This window comes from Danio rerio, chromosome 5 (assembly GCF_052040795.2).
Source record: "Danio rerio strain M-AB ecotype USA chromosome 5, GRCz13ab, whole genome shotgun sequence".
In the NCBI taxonomy this organism is placed as follows: domain Eukaryota; kingdom Metazoa; phylum Chordata; class Actinopteri; order Cypriniformes; family Danionidae; genus Danio; species Danio rerio.
The window spans coordinates 48,438,093-48,456,836 of NC_141025.1; positions in this window are offsets into that span (position 1 = coordinate 48,438,093).

Below are 18,744 nucleotides of genomic sequence, written 5' to 3' on the forward strand. Positions count from 1 at the left end.
TCTAACTCGCTGTTAGGGTGAAGGGCATGATGCAACCAAAAGAGAATACTTTAGGTGCTATTACATCTTATTGTGTCCTTTAGAATTGTGCTTACTTACTCAGAGGGGTTGTCTCTGCAATTTATTTTAACTTGTTTTGAATAAAAAGCACCCACTAAATGTAAGAAATCATACAATGCTCATTGATTGAAGTTTGGATAATATAGGTCATCAAGGTCATCTCCATTTCAAATTGCTTCTCTGAAATAATTGAAATGACTGTAGATGTTCTTTGCAAAACATCCCCATGCTTTTGCTATTATGCTTTCATTTCTTACTGGAAATAGGTCTACTCTTCTCATTACTTGATAAGTGCATCCATCGCATCCTTTGTGGCACACTAATCTTGGAACCATCAAGTGATTGATATTGGTCAAGGGTTTCTCATTCAGTCTGCAAGAATAATTAATATTGCTTTCACTTTAGACCCACTTTCAGTGTGTAAAGGTGCTGTGAAGTGTCATTAAGAGCTGCATTCTTTGTATGAAGCTGGCCTGAATCTGCCAGTGACTCCCAGAAGACAAGGTAATTATATAATATAATTGTCTTGCTATTTGTGCATCTTCCTTTTCTGTGCTTTTGCTCTCACGGTATGAAAATACAAAGCAATATGAAAAGCGGTACACCATGTACCGAGAACACCAATCTTTAAGGTGTAAGATTATATCATCTAGTGATACCAAGTTTAAAAAAGAAAGAAAAAAACTGTAGAACTACCTCAAGATGAACTCATCGGTAAACATCACGTAGGCTGTCAGTGGAGATGGATGTGGAAGGAATTATCGGTGAGGTCCAGAGATATCTTAGTGTGCAACATGCAATGTACAAGCGCATCACTCAAAATGATATATGCCATCTCGGTGATAGTGCTGTATATGTGAATAAGAAACCTCCAGGGGTTATTTTGCATATGCACAGAGATCTGTCTGCAGTTCGCACAGATAACATTTGTCTTGTATTTATAGAGTCGGCCTATATGGTTCTAGCTTATATTGCAGGCTTTAGAAAAAAAGAATTGTTCTGATGGTTGTAAATATATATTTTTTAAAAAGTTCAGCATTAACTGGACTGCTCTAAAGTCCAGTGGTGGCATGCTTTACACCTGACACTTTGCAATAATCAGAGCTTGTTTAACTAATTTTTAAGATAATTAAAGAGCCCTTATTATGGGTTATTGAAAATGACCTTCATTGCAGTGTGTAACACAGCCATAAGTTAAGTGAAATATCCAGCTAAGGCTTATATCTGAAAGTTCACCATGTTTAAATCTATTGATTCATCTATAAAAGAGTCGACTCAGAGTGGTTCAAATCAATCGTGGAGGTAACAAGTCTTTAGCTGTGTCGACATGACGTTGATATGGACCTCAAGCCCCATCCATTTGTTGCACACGCAGACCTGGGAAAATTGAAATCACCAGCCCCACCCACAAACACTGTAGAGAGAAGAAGACACTGTAGCAGATCCGGGTTGAATCATGTTGCACAGACGCTGTGCTCTGAACTGTGAGGGAAAGTAGTCACCATGGAATTATAAGGTTCTATTTGCATTCTGAATGATTTTGAGATATTGAGCTTTAATTTTTTTGCATTCCATGTAGCAAACAATGTGCGTAACATTTGTTTTTAAATGAAAAGTCTTAAAACGTAAACAACTTATATAAAAAAAGTGCAATAATGTAAATAAGTTATCATTTAATAAGAATATTTCAATTACTCAATTTTGAAAAAAAATGTCAGATAGAACCTTATAATTCTAAGGTGACAAAGTGTTATTTTTTCAACCCAAAGATGAGGCTGTGAAGAGTCAGTGGTTGAAGTTTATTTTTGCAAAAATGCCTCAGCATTATAGCCCCAGCCTTGTGCTGTGTTGCTGGCTATTTTCTGACAAGTGCTTCAGCAATCTAGGCGCTTAAAAAGGGGCATTCGTCAACCATTTGTTAATGGAAGGATCAGAAAAACTATTGATGTATGGGACTTTGTCAGAGCTTGACAGGAACTATACAGTACACAGTTCATGGATCAGTCTCTCCATTTCACAAGTGTAAGTAACTTAAGTGTGATTAAAATGGTTGCATCCTTGCTTTCTTTTGCCTGCAAATTATGTTTTTACTTTTGTTTTGTTACTTGTAACTGCTCCACGTTGCTTGTACTGTATCTGGTTAACTCTTCATATTCTCATGTCAAGCCTAAAATCACGTTAAAAACACGACGCGTGCTGCTCTGTATATGGATTTACATGCGAGCTCGCAATTTACTGCCATTTGTTGTTGCTATGGCCACCATCAGCTGGTCCTATACGTGTGGTCGTCAAGTTTTTAAAATAAAACAGTTTTTGCCATTGTGTGGATTAATACTGAATGTGTGTCGTGGTTAAGAATAAAGCAATATGCTAGTGTTAAACTGCATTGCTTTAATCGGGCTCACACATACACTCTGCACACTGACTACTTCAAAGTTGTTGATAAGCCTTGGTGGGCGTTGCTTAACGCAATCAACCAATCGCAATAAACTGGGTCATTTGACCAATCAGAGCAGATTAGCATCACACTGAAGAGGGGTTTGGGAACAAATGAATCGATGAACAAATCATTTGGTGGTCATTGGGATAATTAGGTAAAAATAAATGCATATTATAAGATAACAAAAGTGTTTTTTGACCTTGCATGCATATCAGCCTGTTGTTGGAAAACCAAAATATGACTTTATGCATAATAGGGGCTCTTTAAACATGTATGTTCTAAACCTCTCTGTTCATCCATCTCAATGGAGACAAACAATTAAACACAGATTGAAAATAATAATAATAATAATTTAAGAAAAAATAAGCTTTGTAACTCATCATGTCAGTTTTGAAACAGCATTAGAATGCAAGCCATACACAGGGTGGGAAAAATATGAAGAGAGAGAGACTGAGAGAGATTCTCTGCAAATGTCATCATGTTGATAAATGGCATTCTTCTCCCGACCCGAGACAGTGGGGTCAATTACTGAATTTGCCATATTGATACTGTTGACTTTCTCAGGAACTCTCCTTGAAGCTTCAATAATAAACTGCTCCAGAGACAATTTTACAGGGTCAGGGTTGCATTTATGAGTCAACAAAGCTGTTTTCTGTTTATCATTTTGTTTGTTCTGCTACTTTACAGTCTTTTCGGATGTCACATATAAGTCAAAATGCACAGGATCACTGTGTGGCCATCGCCTCATAGCTTTATCACTCCAGTTTGTTTTGTGATATAGTGTTTCAAAAAAAAAAAAAAAAAAATCACAATGAGGAAAGAATATATTCCCACAATGAATGGCAATTCTTAATCTGAATGCACTTTATAAGACAGCAAAGGTTGAGATTAATTAAAAGGTCCCTCTCTGTCTTGCTGTCTGATTGGTAATCTAACAAATCAGTTTTCTTTCTTGTTTTTTTATTCATCTCAGGCAGGTTAAATGGGTTTTTAAAAGTGCAGGAGAATAGGCAGAGGAGTTAAAATGGTCAAGATTGGTGTTATTTTACTTTTGAAATCTACAGCACTTTTTAATTAAGACAATGCTTGGACAAAGACAATAATATAGTTGTTTTTACCATTTGCAGAGTTTTTTCCTCTATGAATTCTCTTTTAAGTCATAGTCACATCATGGCAAGAGGGATTTAAATGGCCAAACGACAAAATGATTATAATGGTGATAATGATGATGATAAGAAAAAGCACCAGAAGAAGAACAAAACTGGATGCCAAAAAGCATATTCAAGTCTGTCCGTTATGCATCAAAGGTCACATGAAATTAATACTTTTTCAGATATTAATGTCAATATGTTAATCTTAAGGATATCTATAAGCTAGTATTGTCCAAGACTGTGATACAATTCTCAGGTAGAATATATAAAAATGGTTTTAAAAATGTATATAAAAAAGAATATATAAAAAATGGTTCAATGTTTTTTTGATGTCACATCACTTCATATGTCAGTTTCTGATCAAATCTTCTAAACAATCAAATGCTCGCTAGTTTCATTTGCTTTTCATTTTATGTGCTTGATATCTACCACTCTCACTGGCAAAGCTGAGATAAAAACAAACACTATTGCCTGTTTTTCTTTTAAATAGGAGGGGCTACTACATGCCCTCCCCTGTATTTATGTTTCAGTTGAGATTATGTAAAACACTGAATAAAATAAATGCACATCCAAAGCACTTACATAGGACCTTTTTGAGTCAAAACATTTTAGATTAAAAATAATAATAAAAAAGAACAACTGTCCAATGAATTAGTGGAAGACATTTATGTAAGTGCAAAGGGGAAAAAAACAGTAAAAAAAAAACTAAACATAAAAAACAAGCGAAGACACAGGGAAACTATACTTCATAAATATGACTACAGGTTCCATAAAATGTTACCCAAGAGGTTTTTGTGAAAACTTTGACATTGTTTGACTTGGAGTTTACATTATTACATTTAATACAAATAAAAGAAAATGTGGCACGGTGGCTCAGTGGTTAGCACTGTTGCCTCAAAGCAAAAAGGTCACTGGTTTGAGTCCTTGATTTCAGTGTGAAGTGCTCCGGTTTCCCCCACAGTTCAAAGATATGCACAGGTACAGGTGATTTTAATACACTAAGTTGCCTGTAATGTGTGAAAGTAAGAGTGTATGGGTGTTTCCCAGTACTGGGTTGCATCTGAAAGTGCATCAGCTACGTAAAACATTTGCTGGATAAATTGGTAGTTTATTACGCTGTGGTGAAACCTAATAAATAAAGGGATTAAGCCTAAGGAAAATAAATGAATGAATAAATAAAAATAAAAAAAATACTAATAAAACAAATCCCTTAATAGAGCTTCTGTATAAGAGATTAAATAGAAAATTTAAATAGAAGCCTAAATTTCCAACCCTCAGTTTCAAGTCTTATTTATTGACCTTGGAACCTTAAAATTGCCATAATAATGAAAAATGAAAGCAAAAGTCTGCCAAAATAAATATACAGAATTACCATTAAGTTACCATCTAGTGTCATCAAGTTTTTCATCATATTTAATTAACCTAAAAGGATGTAGATTAGGATAAGCCATTCTGGCCAAGCTGGAAAAAAAATCTCTTAAAGAGTTTAATTAGTACCTGGGCTGTTCCAGAAGAAAGACCTCGACCAATGCCAAAACAGCATTAGATTTTCCCCAATGCTTTCCTGTGGAATAATAGAAAGGCTTTTTGGAGCAGCAGATGTGGTTGGTCCATTGGTTTTGTACAGAATGCCTGCCACAAACATTTAGTCAAATCTATTTTCTTTGCAGTGCGGTTGGAGGAACAGATGGCATTGTAATCAACATGGATAAATGCCGAATTGCTCTCTGAAAGTCACTATATAACTTTAAGACAGATAATCAGATTGGACTACTCTCTATGATCATGCAGAGACTTGATGACATGATGATAGCAGTGCGAGTCGGAACATTTGTGTAAGTCGTTTTGACGTTCGACTCCCAAACCTTTTTAAAATCAATAAAAGTGTTAATGCACGGACACATATTTAATCTAAAAAAAAATTCAAGGTCATTTTTTAAACCGCTCACAGATAAAATTTTATATTTTTAAGGATGTATGCATAGATATAATTACTAAATGCTTCTGTGCTCTGAAAAAAAAAACTAAAGTCCTTTTTTTGAATTTCTTATTTTATTTCTTTGTCTTTTTAACAACACAATGCAATTCATGGTAAGATTATAGCTTCACTGTTTGATTAACTGCAAGAAATTCCAATGATCTGACAATGAACATCACAAAGAACAAAACCCAAAAACAAAGACAGATCTCTAGCTAATTTTGGGAGCATATTCAGATCATTGACAAGGCTAATTCCTCACCAACACCTATAATTATCTTAGCACCAGAACATATTCAAATAAATAAGCAAGTATGTCCTTCACCATTATCTCTTTTGATCTTCAGCTGCAACTATGTCTAAGTCAGAATTATTCCCTTAGGATGACACCATTAACAACACGCCTTCTCTTGAGTCTCCAACCCAACTTTGTGTGCATCAGCACTCCGCAGAACACATCAATAGTGTCCACAATTGTGCCTCAAGGCTGCCAGTATTCCTGCACCATCAGTGCTCTTAACTCCAAACTACAAGGACAAGCCTCCGTCAGAGCGTTAGCAGCCCCCAACCCCAATAAACCAAGCATCAACTACCCATCGAAGCACTGATCTTTGCTACAACAAGCCGCATGACATCTCTCTGTGTGTCTGAGTGTCTCCACTAGTGGGAAAGTCCTATCCCAATTGCATTTTCACTACCACATGAAATCGTTACTCAGTACCGCTAACAATGCTATAACTCCACTGCTTTGTGGTGCATCAAATTTAGGGCCCAGCTTCAAGAAGGCAAAAGTAATCGAATGCTGGTCCCAATGATTTTAAGGAATCATTAAAGAATAAACAGAGGTATCAACATTACGCCGTTACAGTGGCGCAGTGGGTAGCACTTGTCTTCCCCGTTGTCCATATGCTATAGGTGAATTGGGTAAGCTAAATTGTCCATAGTTTGTGTGTGAATGAGAGTGTATGGGTGTTTCCCAGTAATGGGTTGCAGCTGGAAGGGCATCCGCTGCATAAAACATATGCTGGATATGTTAGCGGTTCATGACGCTGTGGTGAAACCCCTGATTAATAAAGGGACTAAGCCGAAAAGAAAATAAATGAATGAATAAACATGGTTGGCAGTAAGGGAACTTTATTACACTATGTATATTAACAGATAAAAAAGCTTTACTATAGCCTACAAGTATGTGATTTCAGCTCAGTAATACACCAATTCTGCAACACTCAGAAGCATATGTCAAAACCTTCTCTTGCCTATTTTTATAGTGTTTCTTGGCATTTCTTTGGTATTATAAATTAAGAAATGCATTTTTTAAAGCTCACATCCACACCTCTCTGCTTTTAGTTCCTTAATGCACAGCACAACTGTTAAACTCATATTTAAGTGAATTAGAAAAGTTATCTCTGCTCTACCCAAATATGCCAGTCTATATACACCATCAGCCTTCTTATCATTCTAACCTATAACCCTCTCACCTACCCTAGACTCACATCCCCTTTGTCCAGCCCTGAAGTCCAGCATCCCCCCTCCCTCTTTTGCCTGCCCCAGGAACTAACTTAAACGTGAGGCTGCCTTGGCGAATAGTGGCAGAGCACATCCTTCATAACAGAGACTTAATTTTCAGTAAGCCAGCTCAAGCGTGTCTACTGATCGGTCATGCTATTATAAAATCGCAGCATTTAAGATCTGGTTTCTTTAAAATCAATTATCTTCACTGCATAATAGAGATATGATATAAGTGAGACTCAGACCGGACTAGTACTGTAGCACTGCATTAAATTCCATTGTTTCATGCCATGTCTTTAAAATATGGACATTATTTTTACTATAGTATTTTCAATGGAGTTTCAGCACTCACCTGCTAATCCTGATGGTGCTAATTTAAACTGCCGTCCAGCTTGTTTATGCTTGAACAACTACATGAGTGCTTATGTCTATTTATCTATTGTTTAATTAAATTACATTATCGACACTGTAAAAGGAACTTTATGGAATTGAAAATAATCACATCAACCTTTCATCTGAAGTAAAAAAAAAAAAACAGCATAAAAAGCACTGCCTCAGGTGTTAAAAAGCAGCATGAGGCACGATTCTAGTAATGGCTCCGGCAGCTACTATTGCTCCCATACTTTCATTTTTTCACACACTACCACAGCAGAGACCCATCCCCTTTGCACCACTTCCGTAGCAGTGAGTCCCTGCCCCACCCCAAAAACATTCCCCACCCTCTTTGCACCACTGCCACAGCAGTGAGTGTTTTTGCTGAGCACATGCACACATCCAAATCTACAAATCACTACTGATAAATTGACCTCTCTCAACCACTCATGGCGGAGTTTATTTATTATTTATCACTCTCGCTTGAACCACTCTCACTTTTATCCAAACCTCCCCCTTTACCTTGCACTACTGCAGCAGCAGTGACCTCAACTGAAGCTCATATATAAACTCCTATTTTTCTCTTTAAGATCAACACCCCTGCAAATTTTAAATATTGCAACTTTTTTGTGGGAGTTCTTCCATTTGGCTGCTGTCCTGCACTATATAGCATCTTTGAGGGAGCATTCTGAGGCCAGGCTATACACTGTGCTAAGGCTCATCTCACTCTCGCTATCCAGGCAAGGGGAATGAGATGAATAAGAGTGCCCTTCTTAGGTCAGAGCCCTTTCCCCAGACAGCATACTTCTAAACTTATGTCAGTCATCTGTAAGTGTAAACTGATGATCTGATCTGCACGTTCATGACAAAAAGGTGTATTCTTAGACCGGGTTATATACTGCACTTGGACCCCTCTCACTCTCTCTGAAATTACAAAAATAAATAAATTTAACAATACCATGTCATTTAATAAAACTTGAGCAGGTGCAGTAAAGGCATAGACACTGAGTTAAACTCAACTGGTTTGTAGTTCTGAGTCAACTGTGAAATTGCTTAACAACGGAACATGTCTGACATGTCAGAAAATCGTCTGGCAATCTGACTTCCCAATGGGAGAATTTCCCATTCCTTCTTTTTCATCCACCCTACCACAAACAATGCACAACAAACAATGCCGAAATTTGGCCCGGTTCAAACAAGAATCATGAGTTGATTGTCTCAAAATCTGACCCAAAATTGCAAAGTGCATGCCTAGATTTTTGCTGTCCATCCAAAGACTGAACCGTATATATAAAGAGTTGTGATTTATAGAAGGTATATCCTCTTTATGTGTAATCAAATTATTTATTGATAGTCTGCTGCATGTGTATTAATCTTCTATGAAGTAAAGATTTTAAAGCTTACTGTTTTATCATTACTATAGTTAATCAGATTCAATGTCAGGCAGTCACCTCCCCATCTAAATCCCAATTCACCCATGCACAGTCACATTATTAATCACCAGTACATGTGCACACCCTCATCAGTCCCATTTAAAAATTCCCCCCTGGCCCTTTCTCATTGTCAGGTCCAGGGATCACCAACCCTGCTGGAGAGCTACCTATATGCAGTATTCAACTCCAACCCTGATCAAACCCAGCCAAACTAATAAATTAGGACCTGAAGCAACTCTTGATAATTACAGACAAGTGTGTTTGGTCAGGGTTGCAACTGATATCTGCTGGATAGTAGCTCTCCAGGAACAGTGTTGGTGACCCCAGGTCTGTTCTATAGTTTACATCCATGAACTCGCCAGATTAATTTTAGCTTCTTATCTGCTCTCCACACCATCTGCTGGTTTCTTCATTTGCTCACTTTGTTGTCTCCTGATCCTGATCCGGCAAAGACATTCATATAAGCACCAAGCCAATGACTCTATTACCAGTTTCTCCATGAGCACCCAATCAGAATGCACGTGAAAATCACCATCCCTGGAGACAAAGGATCATAATCTTTTCAACCCAGGCTCATTCTGAAAACGTACCGCTATATACATTTCTGGAAAGCGTCAAATACATACCAAGAGCTAAAATTTTTACTTATTTTTTATTTTTTTTGCAGTTCCACCAGAGGCCGCTGTGTACGCATTGAGATCTCAAATTTCTCTCACATATGCCATTTACGCCTGCTGTTCTCGTGTAAATCCACCAGAGGCTGCTGTCAACTGACAGACTGATTGACCAACTGACTAACCCACTCTCCTACTTCCTTAAACCCAACCAATAGTGTTTTCAAAGGCACTGATTGACCAGCGTCCACCCACTTCCCTAAACCCAACCAACAGTTTTCAAAAGCAGTCCAGAAAAAGAAAAGCCCTCACCTGATTTTTTACCACGTTTTTAGATTTTAAAACGTGTTCACCCTGTTATTTATTTGTTTATTATATTTTTTCTCTTCTGTTTTTGTATAACCCACTTTCTGGAACCAATTTTCAACAGACTCGAACAACGTCGTCATGGTCAACTCCTCTCTGCGTCTCAAGTCCGCCAACGTACATAGCGAGCTACTGGACTAACTGGACATCAGGAAAGGTGCCCATATTGAGATAGGCGGTCAGCTTCTAGTGCGAAAAGGAACATTGTTATACCGCCCCGTAGTGTTAGTTTTTGATGACGAAATGCAGCCATATGTACTTCTGGCTTCATAATCTCCAGAAATGTATATAGGGCTACCTTTTCAGAATGAGCCTGTTGAATCATTCCCCAGAAACACTTTTTTCATTGGCAAATTTGATTAAGCACATTGTGATTGAGTGTGGATGTTTCCCAGCAATGGTGGTTGCATCTGCTGGTAAAATATGCCAGAGTAACCGGCTACAAATTTTACTGTGGAGACCTGTGAAAGAAAAAAAATATGCCAAAGTAAAGTGAGCAAGTGATTAAGCAATTATGTGTGCTGCCATTCTCATACTCAGGTCTGTAATTATTGCACAAATATGAATTTTGTTATGAAGCCACAATTGGGAGCTGAATATTACAGTTAAAAACTGTTACCAATTCCTCTGCCCACTGGCTGAGGCACATTTGCATGTGTAATATCAGCTTGTTGAAATGTTTGTTTTACACACAAGGGTGGCTTCTTGCCAGAGTGGCTCGGTACATAAGTAAACTAACACTGCATTTCAAAGAGATATGGAATATTCATGGCGTATAAACAAAAACAACATCTCAGCAGCATGTTCAAGAGAGAAGCAGAGGAAGGTGGTGATGGAGAGAGAGTCATTCATTCAAATATGAATGTTACCTCAAATGCAATCTGTAGGAGTTTGTAAATTCATTTAAATCAGTCCTTCCAGCTTAAGTATGCTCTCATCCTATAATAAATGCTTTTGTGAACAGTGTGCTGAGGATTAAATGTGTCCTAAATTAAACACTCACTCTCCAGGCATTCTCTCTCAAGAGGTAAACAGTCAAATATTTCTTCCCCCTTCCAGTCAGACTACATTATTGTTTCAGACTCAACTATACAGATCGATGTGGTCAATTCAAGACACACACACAAGATATAGACACACTCCATAGGGGACATGTATATTATACTGTTAAAAAAAAAAAAAAAAAAAAAAAAAAACGCTTATTATATGGTCTTACCCCCTAAACTCAACCCTTACAAGAAACGTGGCAAATTGTGAATTTCAAAAGATGCTGTTAAGTATAATTTTTCAGCTTTTATGATTACGGAAACATGAGATGTGTCACTAAGTTAAACCTAGTACAACTAAGTTATACCCATGCCATTATAAAACTTTTTGTCCCTGTAAACCACATAAGTCTGTACACACAAAGTAAATACACACAGATAGACATACACACATACACGCACACACAAAACCTTAAATAAGGTGGTCAATGTAGTTTACATAGTCACAGACACAGAAGTAAACTCATTAAGTCCCAAAGTCCCAGTCCAAAGCTCAGGATATCCCAAAATAAGAAAAACAAAGAAAAAAAGACTTAGAGAACTCTCAGATCTTAGTTTGTCCTCTCCGTGTAAACGGTACAGAAGAGGAACCCTGCTGAGAATCTCACATCTAAGTTCTGCAACGACTTCTTTGACTCCTCATGAGACCATATTTTGTGGACATGAAAAACAGCCTTGATGCAAGATAAAAGAAAAGAACATTTACCATTTATTATGAGCACTTTAACGCAGTGTCCAGATGACTTGTGCTAAGTGTACACTGCAGCCAAATATGGCCTAAATCAGATTTGTTTTACCCACGTGTGATGCGACTCAGATCTGTTTGTGTCATGACAGGGTGAACAATCCAAACTGCATGGAATCTGATCTTTTTTATTTTGATTTGTGACACTTTATTTTTATATGGGGTATTAAACCAGATAAAAACCTGATGTTTTGCAATCCGACTGCAGTGTGTATGGTCATGTTGGAATTCATGTGACTTTTACATCATTTTCGATTGACACGCATCATTATTCTGTACTGGTTAGTGCTGCAAACACTCTTTTCTCAAACACTAAATACATTACCCCCAAAATTTAGGGTTGTTCATTTTGGATATTTTTGATTGACAGATGGTTAACCAAACATTAACCTTTAATCTGTGGACAAAAAAAAAAATGTTCATTAAAAATGCCACCATAATATAATTGCATTTTTAAAATTTGTATATATTTAAAAAAATACATAGGCTTACATATTTCATATAAATAGTGAACTGATTAAAAAAACCAAATACAACAACTTTAATGCTCTTTTTAAACTTTTTTATTGATGTGAAGGACAACATCCTTCAATATCCCGGTAGGCAACATTTTAGTTTCAATTTGATGAGTTTTAACTGGATTAAGCCTATGCTGTTTACAACAAATTAACATGAATTAACAGTAAACTAGGTTAACAGACTCTGCAAGAAATATATATTAAGCTCATTAACCCTTGATGAGTTCACTACACACCGGGCGCACCGCACTTCTCATTACTAACATTGTGTGCATACTTAGACATTTTGTGCTGTGCGTAGTTGTACTTTTGCGCATGCGGGCCAGTTTACACTGTTCCTGTTCACACTGGAAATCAGACATAGGCCACATCTATTACAACAGTGTGAACGGCTGTGCAAAAAAATTTGATCTGAGAAAAAAACAAAAAAATTACTTGAGCACTAAACCTCACAGTGTTAACATAGCCTCACACATTTATGAGATGTCCCATGATCATTTAAATTGAAATGTTATGAGAGCGAGCAATAAAAAGCTTTTCTGAAATCTGTTAGTTTGGAAATGTATTTTTAGGTACTGAGATAAATAGCTAATGAAGTTAATATTGTACTGTAAAGATATTATTGTTATCTATTTACTAAGTAAATTTTGGCCTGTAATCTTAAGCACTGAGGACCTGCACACTATTGACTGAAGACTTTTTTCTGCTGTCATGATGCTTTTCTGCAACATGTGCTGTTTTCAGAGATGGCAAAAGTACACGCATCCTTTACTCAAGCAGATATTTGTTTAAAAACTCTGGTAAAAGTTGAAGTACTGACTAAACTTTTGTTGAACTGTGTCTCATCACCTGGACACAAAACCTAACTTTACGGCTGTTAAGAACATCAACTGCCATACTCATTCATATACTCTAAAACATAATTCTGTAGGCCTATAGTATTATAAATAATACATGTCTTAAATTTAATTTGGCCCAAAACATATTTATTTTTTTTTCTTTTGATAAAATAAAATAATTACACTTTGTTGTTAACAATCAATATTGATGAGCCATGAAAGCTTTTTATAAATCTAAAAAGTATAACATCAGCTTACCATACTTGTTATATATTTCAGCTTACATTTTATTACAAAATAAAATGGCTGTGATCAAAATATTGACATATCTTAACGTTCAGTTTATTTTCACTTTTATTACTCTTATAATCAACCTGTTCACATTAAATTGATAAATATTCTCACTAATTGAAGCTTTCTAAATAAACAAATTAATTAATTAATTAAAACAGTTGAGGAAACTGTGGGGGGAATTTTCTCATTTACAGGAAAACTTGCTAATGAAAGCGCCAACTTATCCAGCATATGTTTTATGAAGTGGATGCCCTTCCAACCACAACCCATTACTGGGAAACACCCATTCACCCTCATTCATACACATACACTACAGAAAATTTAGCTTACCCAATTCACCTGTACCACATGTATTTGGACTTGTGGAGAAACCGGAACACCTGGAGAAAACCCACACCAACACATGGAGAACATGCAGACTCCACACAGAATGCCAACTGGCCCAGTCGAGGCTTAAACCTGACCTTCTTGTTGTGATTTTTTTTTTTTTTTTTGTAAAAGGAGTTTGAAAGCAGCCAATCCTCCATGCTGGGATCTGACAATTCAGAAGGACTAACAAACATCTTCAAGACATTCAACAAAACTTCTTACAAAGCTTCAGTATTGGAAAATTATAGATTTGGGTCAAATCCTGTAACAGTGAAGTTGCTTTCAAAAAATATATAAGAATACATTTTCTTTATCAGTAAACTTGTATAAACTAAATGAACAAATCAACATTTGGTTTGTATTGTCAATCATCCTTTATTATTATTATTATTATTATTATTATTATTATTATTATTAGTTGTGTCTATCTTCCACAAAATAATGATGCACCACATTACCAAACAGAACACACAAACTTTGTTTAAAAGGGTCTACATTTAATAACTGACACATTGATTGATGTAGGCTATTATATCATCATATTACAAACAATATTAATATACAATTTGCTACTTGCATTGTAGTTCATTTATTAAAATTTTACTCACTACAACCCTTTTGCTATTGTCTATATTCTGCTGTATAATAAATATCTACCTATATAATTATCTTGTGTTGTGATTTTACTACTACAATCATAATTTACTTTTAATTTACTTTATTGTTTGGACTGCATTGTAAGATTAGCCGAAATTTATATTTGACACTGACATAAGATACAATACAGCATACATACACTATTTTTAAAACACATACACTTCACTCAGGTCATAAATAATAATAATTATAATTATAATTATAATTATAATTATAATTATAATATTAATAATAATAATAATAATAATAATAATAATAATAATAATAATAATAATAATAACAATAATAAAAGATGATTGATAATACTTGATAATGATTGAAATTTTTTTTGTCAATCCATAAAAATCAGTTAATAAAAATAAGCGTTATTGTATTTTATATCCGAGAAAACTGCAGTATTAGATGGTGTCTACCCTGTAGCTGTCAAGGAATGCGTCAATAGAGCCGCCGTTTTAGTGCAGGGTAACGCTTCTTTGAAATGAATGTGGGACCAAGCTGCAGTGGAGAACTGTGTTCATCCAGAGCCAGACTCGTTCACCTTATGATAAATATACAAAAAAAAAAAAAATTGACTGTTTTTCTTTTCATAAAATGGCTTAACTTAAAATGCTGTCAAATTTTTTGGGGATTTTTTAAAGGTACTTTATGAAATGTTGCCATATAGCAACAACATCCAACAATGGATCTAACTTAGAAATTTAAAGTATATATTTTTTTTCTTTATGATTAATAATTTTGTTATTTGAAATTATTTAATTAGTATTGCAGTAGTATTATTATTAAGCGTTAACACAGAACTTATAAATGACACCTTATGCCAGGGGCGAACTGGGACAAAAATTCAGCCCTAGCAGCCCACATTACCACACTGACATAGCCCCAATCACGGACACGCACGTTGGTGTGCAGATGGTGATATATTGAATGATATAAGCAGTACCATATATAATAGATATTTAAACATTTAATGTATGTGACTGGAACAAAAACAACCCGTTTATAACAAATTTATACATACAGTAAAAGATAATTAAATAGTTTGTGAATTGTCTAGAGTCCGTGTGCTGTCTGTTTATGACGTTTGTCTGCTATTGATTGGAGTAACCTATGATATGTATATCACAAACACACCTTTACACACAAATGGACATGCAACACTTTAGCATACTTTTATTAACAAATAACTATATATGTCATTCTCTGCAGTGTTGTCCAGCACTGTAACCTGTGCATGTATTTAATGTTTTACTTTAGAGACTAGCTATGTATTCAGAGTTCACTGCAAATGCCTACAGTATTATGGCGAAAGCTGTTTTTTTTTTTTTTTTTTTTTTGCATTTTAGACTATATTGCTAGTACAGTACATAGCATACAGCAGTTTATATACCCTAAATCTCACATTATAATGACACTTTAAAATGTACAGGAGTTCTACACTAAGCTTACTGTTAAGCACAATTTGGGTACCTATCAAAAACTGTCAGAAGTAGTGTGAAAGGCGTCAAAATGACAGTATTTGTCAGTGTAATGACTTTTTTTTTATTACCTCCTCTACGGCGCTACTGTCCTCCAATGCAGTGGCCAAATTTAAACTTTGAGAATATTTCAGTTAACTTTATGCATTTGGCAGCGTCTGATTTTAGAGCCCTTTTTTTGTTTTTTTTTCTGAGCTTTTTGCCTCTGATTGGGTCGGCCCCTCTCGAAGCTAGTCGGCCATCACCAATTGGGCCAAATGCTTAACATTTACTATTATTATTATTATTATTATTACTAATATTAATACCATTATCATCGTCATCATGATATTCACATCTTGGATGAGATAAACGCTGCCTGCATGTAAAAACAATACATATAAAAATAATAATATTTTTTTTAAAAAATGGTCCGGTCCTTCTGGCATTTGCCAGAAATGCCAAATGGCCAGTCCGCCCCTGCCTTATAGATACTTTTAAACAACTGATATGTACTATAAATACTTTAAACAACAGCTTTCATTCATTCCATTATTTGTTGATGATTATTATTAAAAACAAACCTAAGATTGCATTATTATGTGTACAACATACAGTAAAATATTAATTTATTAATTTTCTTTTTGGCTTAGTCCCTTTATTAATCCGGGGTCGCCACAGCGGAATGAACCGCCAACTTTTCCAGCACGTTTTACACAGCGGACGCCCTTCCAGCCGCAACCCATATCTGGGCAACATCCATACACACTCGTTCACACTCATACACTATGGACAATTTAGCTTAACCAATTCGCATGTACCACATGTGTTTGCACTGTGGGGAAACAGGAGCACCTGGATGAAACCCATACCAACCGTGGTAGAACATTCAAACTCTCAAACCAGAGACCTTCTTGCTGTGAGGCGACAGCACTACCTACTGCACCACTGCGTCGCCAATATAAATATTTTCTCCAGTAAATATTATAACAAATAAATAACCAGTCTAGTATATCCAGATGCATCAGAAAAAAATTACCTACTAGCTCGCAATGTTTATGTATATTAAAGTATATACTATGCTACACCTGTCTTATCTGCCTCTGAGCTAACTTACCTGAACTGTCTCTAACAAATGTCCAGTCTGCATCATTCTCATGGTCACTAAAACCCATCTCATCCTCATTTTCATCTGCAGGAAGAGCCAGCTCTGCCATTTTCTTGTGTCACTTACCATACAACATGGCGGTGCTCAATAATAAACTGTTCCCTGTATTCATATCTATTCAAAAGTAGTATTGCCATTAAAACTAGATTTTATCCATAATGTAAATGCCATTAACATATGACTAATCAACATTATATTACTAGCTTTCATGTTCTTTTTGTTACAACTTAAAAGTTCACAGCTGACCTTGCTAGCTAGCTAACCTTTTGCAATATTGCATGTTCCACTATTACACAGTGTTGCCATTTGGCAACACAAACATTTGATCAATTTACAAAAAACTAATTTGATAAAAAATAAGTTGTGAATATGTCATCATAACTTACTGGAGGTATTTTTTTGTGGATCTGATAAATTTGATCCTTTGTTTTTATTGATGCATTTGCATTCAGCAACTACTCACAATAAACACCAGTCTGTCAGAAAAATCGCACTACAGAAAAACACTGCATGTCATACGACTTGACCAAAGCACATCATTGGCTACGCTAAGGTCTACTCTTTCCAAAAAAAAAAAAAAAAAGTTGGTCTTAAAGAAACAGTGGCAAGCAAATTAACTGAAGTATCATGTTGCCACATGGTTACACCATGCAGTAGAGGGTTATCCAAATGTATTTTGAGGCAAAAGAAAAAATGTGTATTGCTTAGGCATCTTCTACATTGACACATTCATATGTTATGTTATGCATAACATTTCAAATATTATTAAAAAAACTTACTGAATGAAAAAAGCACAAGAAAGAATGTAATGTAATGTGTATTTATATAGCGCATTTATTGTGTATGGCCGTACACCCAAAGCGCTTCACAATCATGAGGGGGGTCTCTCCACACCACCACCAGTGTGCAGCATCCACTTGGATGATGCGACGGCAGCCACAGGACAGCGGTACCAGTGCGCTTACCACACACTAGCTATTGGTGGAGTGGAGAGACAGTGATAGAGCCAATTCAGTGGAAAGGGATGATTGGGAGGCCATGATCGTATGGGCCGATAGAGGGACTTTGGCCAGGACACCGGGGTTACACCCCTGCTCTTTCACGAGAAGTGCCATGGGATTTTTAATGACCACAGAGAGTCAGGACCTCGGTTTAACGTCTCATCCGAAAGACGGCGCCCACTGACAGTGTAGTGTCCCCTTCACTTTTACTGGGGCATTAGGACTCACATAGACCTCAGGTTGAGCGCCCCCTGCTGGCCTCACTAACACCACTTCCAACAGCAACCTGATGTTTCCTAGTGGTCTCCCATCCAGGTACTAACCAGACTCAGCCCTGCTTAGCTTCAGTAAGTACCCGGTCTTGGGCTGCAGTGTGATATTGCTCTTTGATAGCCTCTTTGAAACAGATACTTATTTTATCAACATGCTTTAATTTTAGGCAGTCATTAAAGAATTTTAGAAATGGGAAACTAGGAAAAAAAAACATAAAAAAAACAAATAAAAAGTATTTAATTAAAAGTAGTACTCAGCACCAGTGTGCAACCCTGCTGCTTAAAAAAAAAGAAGGTCTATTTAGCAAAAAAAAAAAAAAAAAAAAAAAAGAATATTTTAGGTTTATTATTATTATTAATATAAATATATTATTATTTATTAGGCCTAAATTTTGTGCAGAAATGTATTTTTCTGAACAATACACACACACAGACACACACTATATGCGCGCAGCACA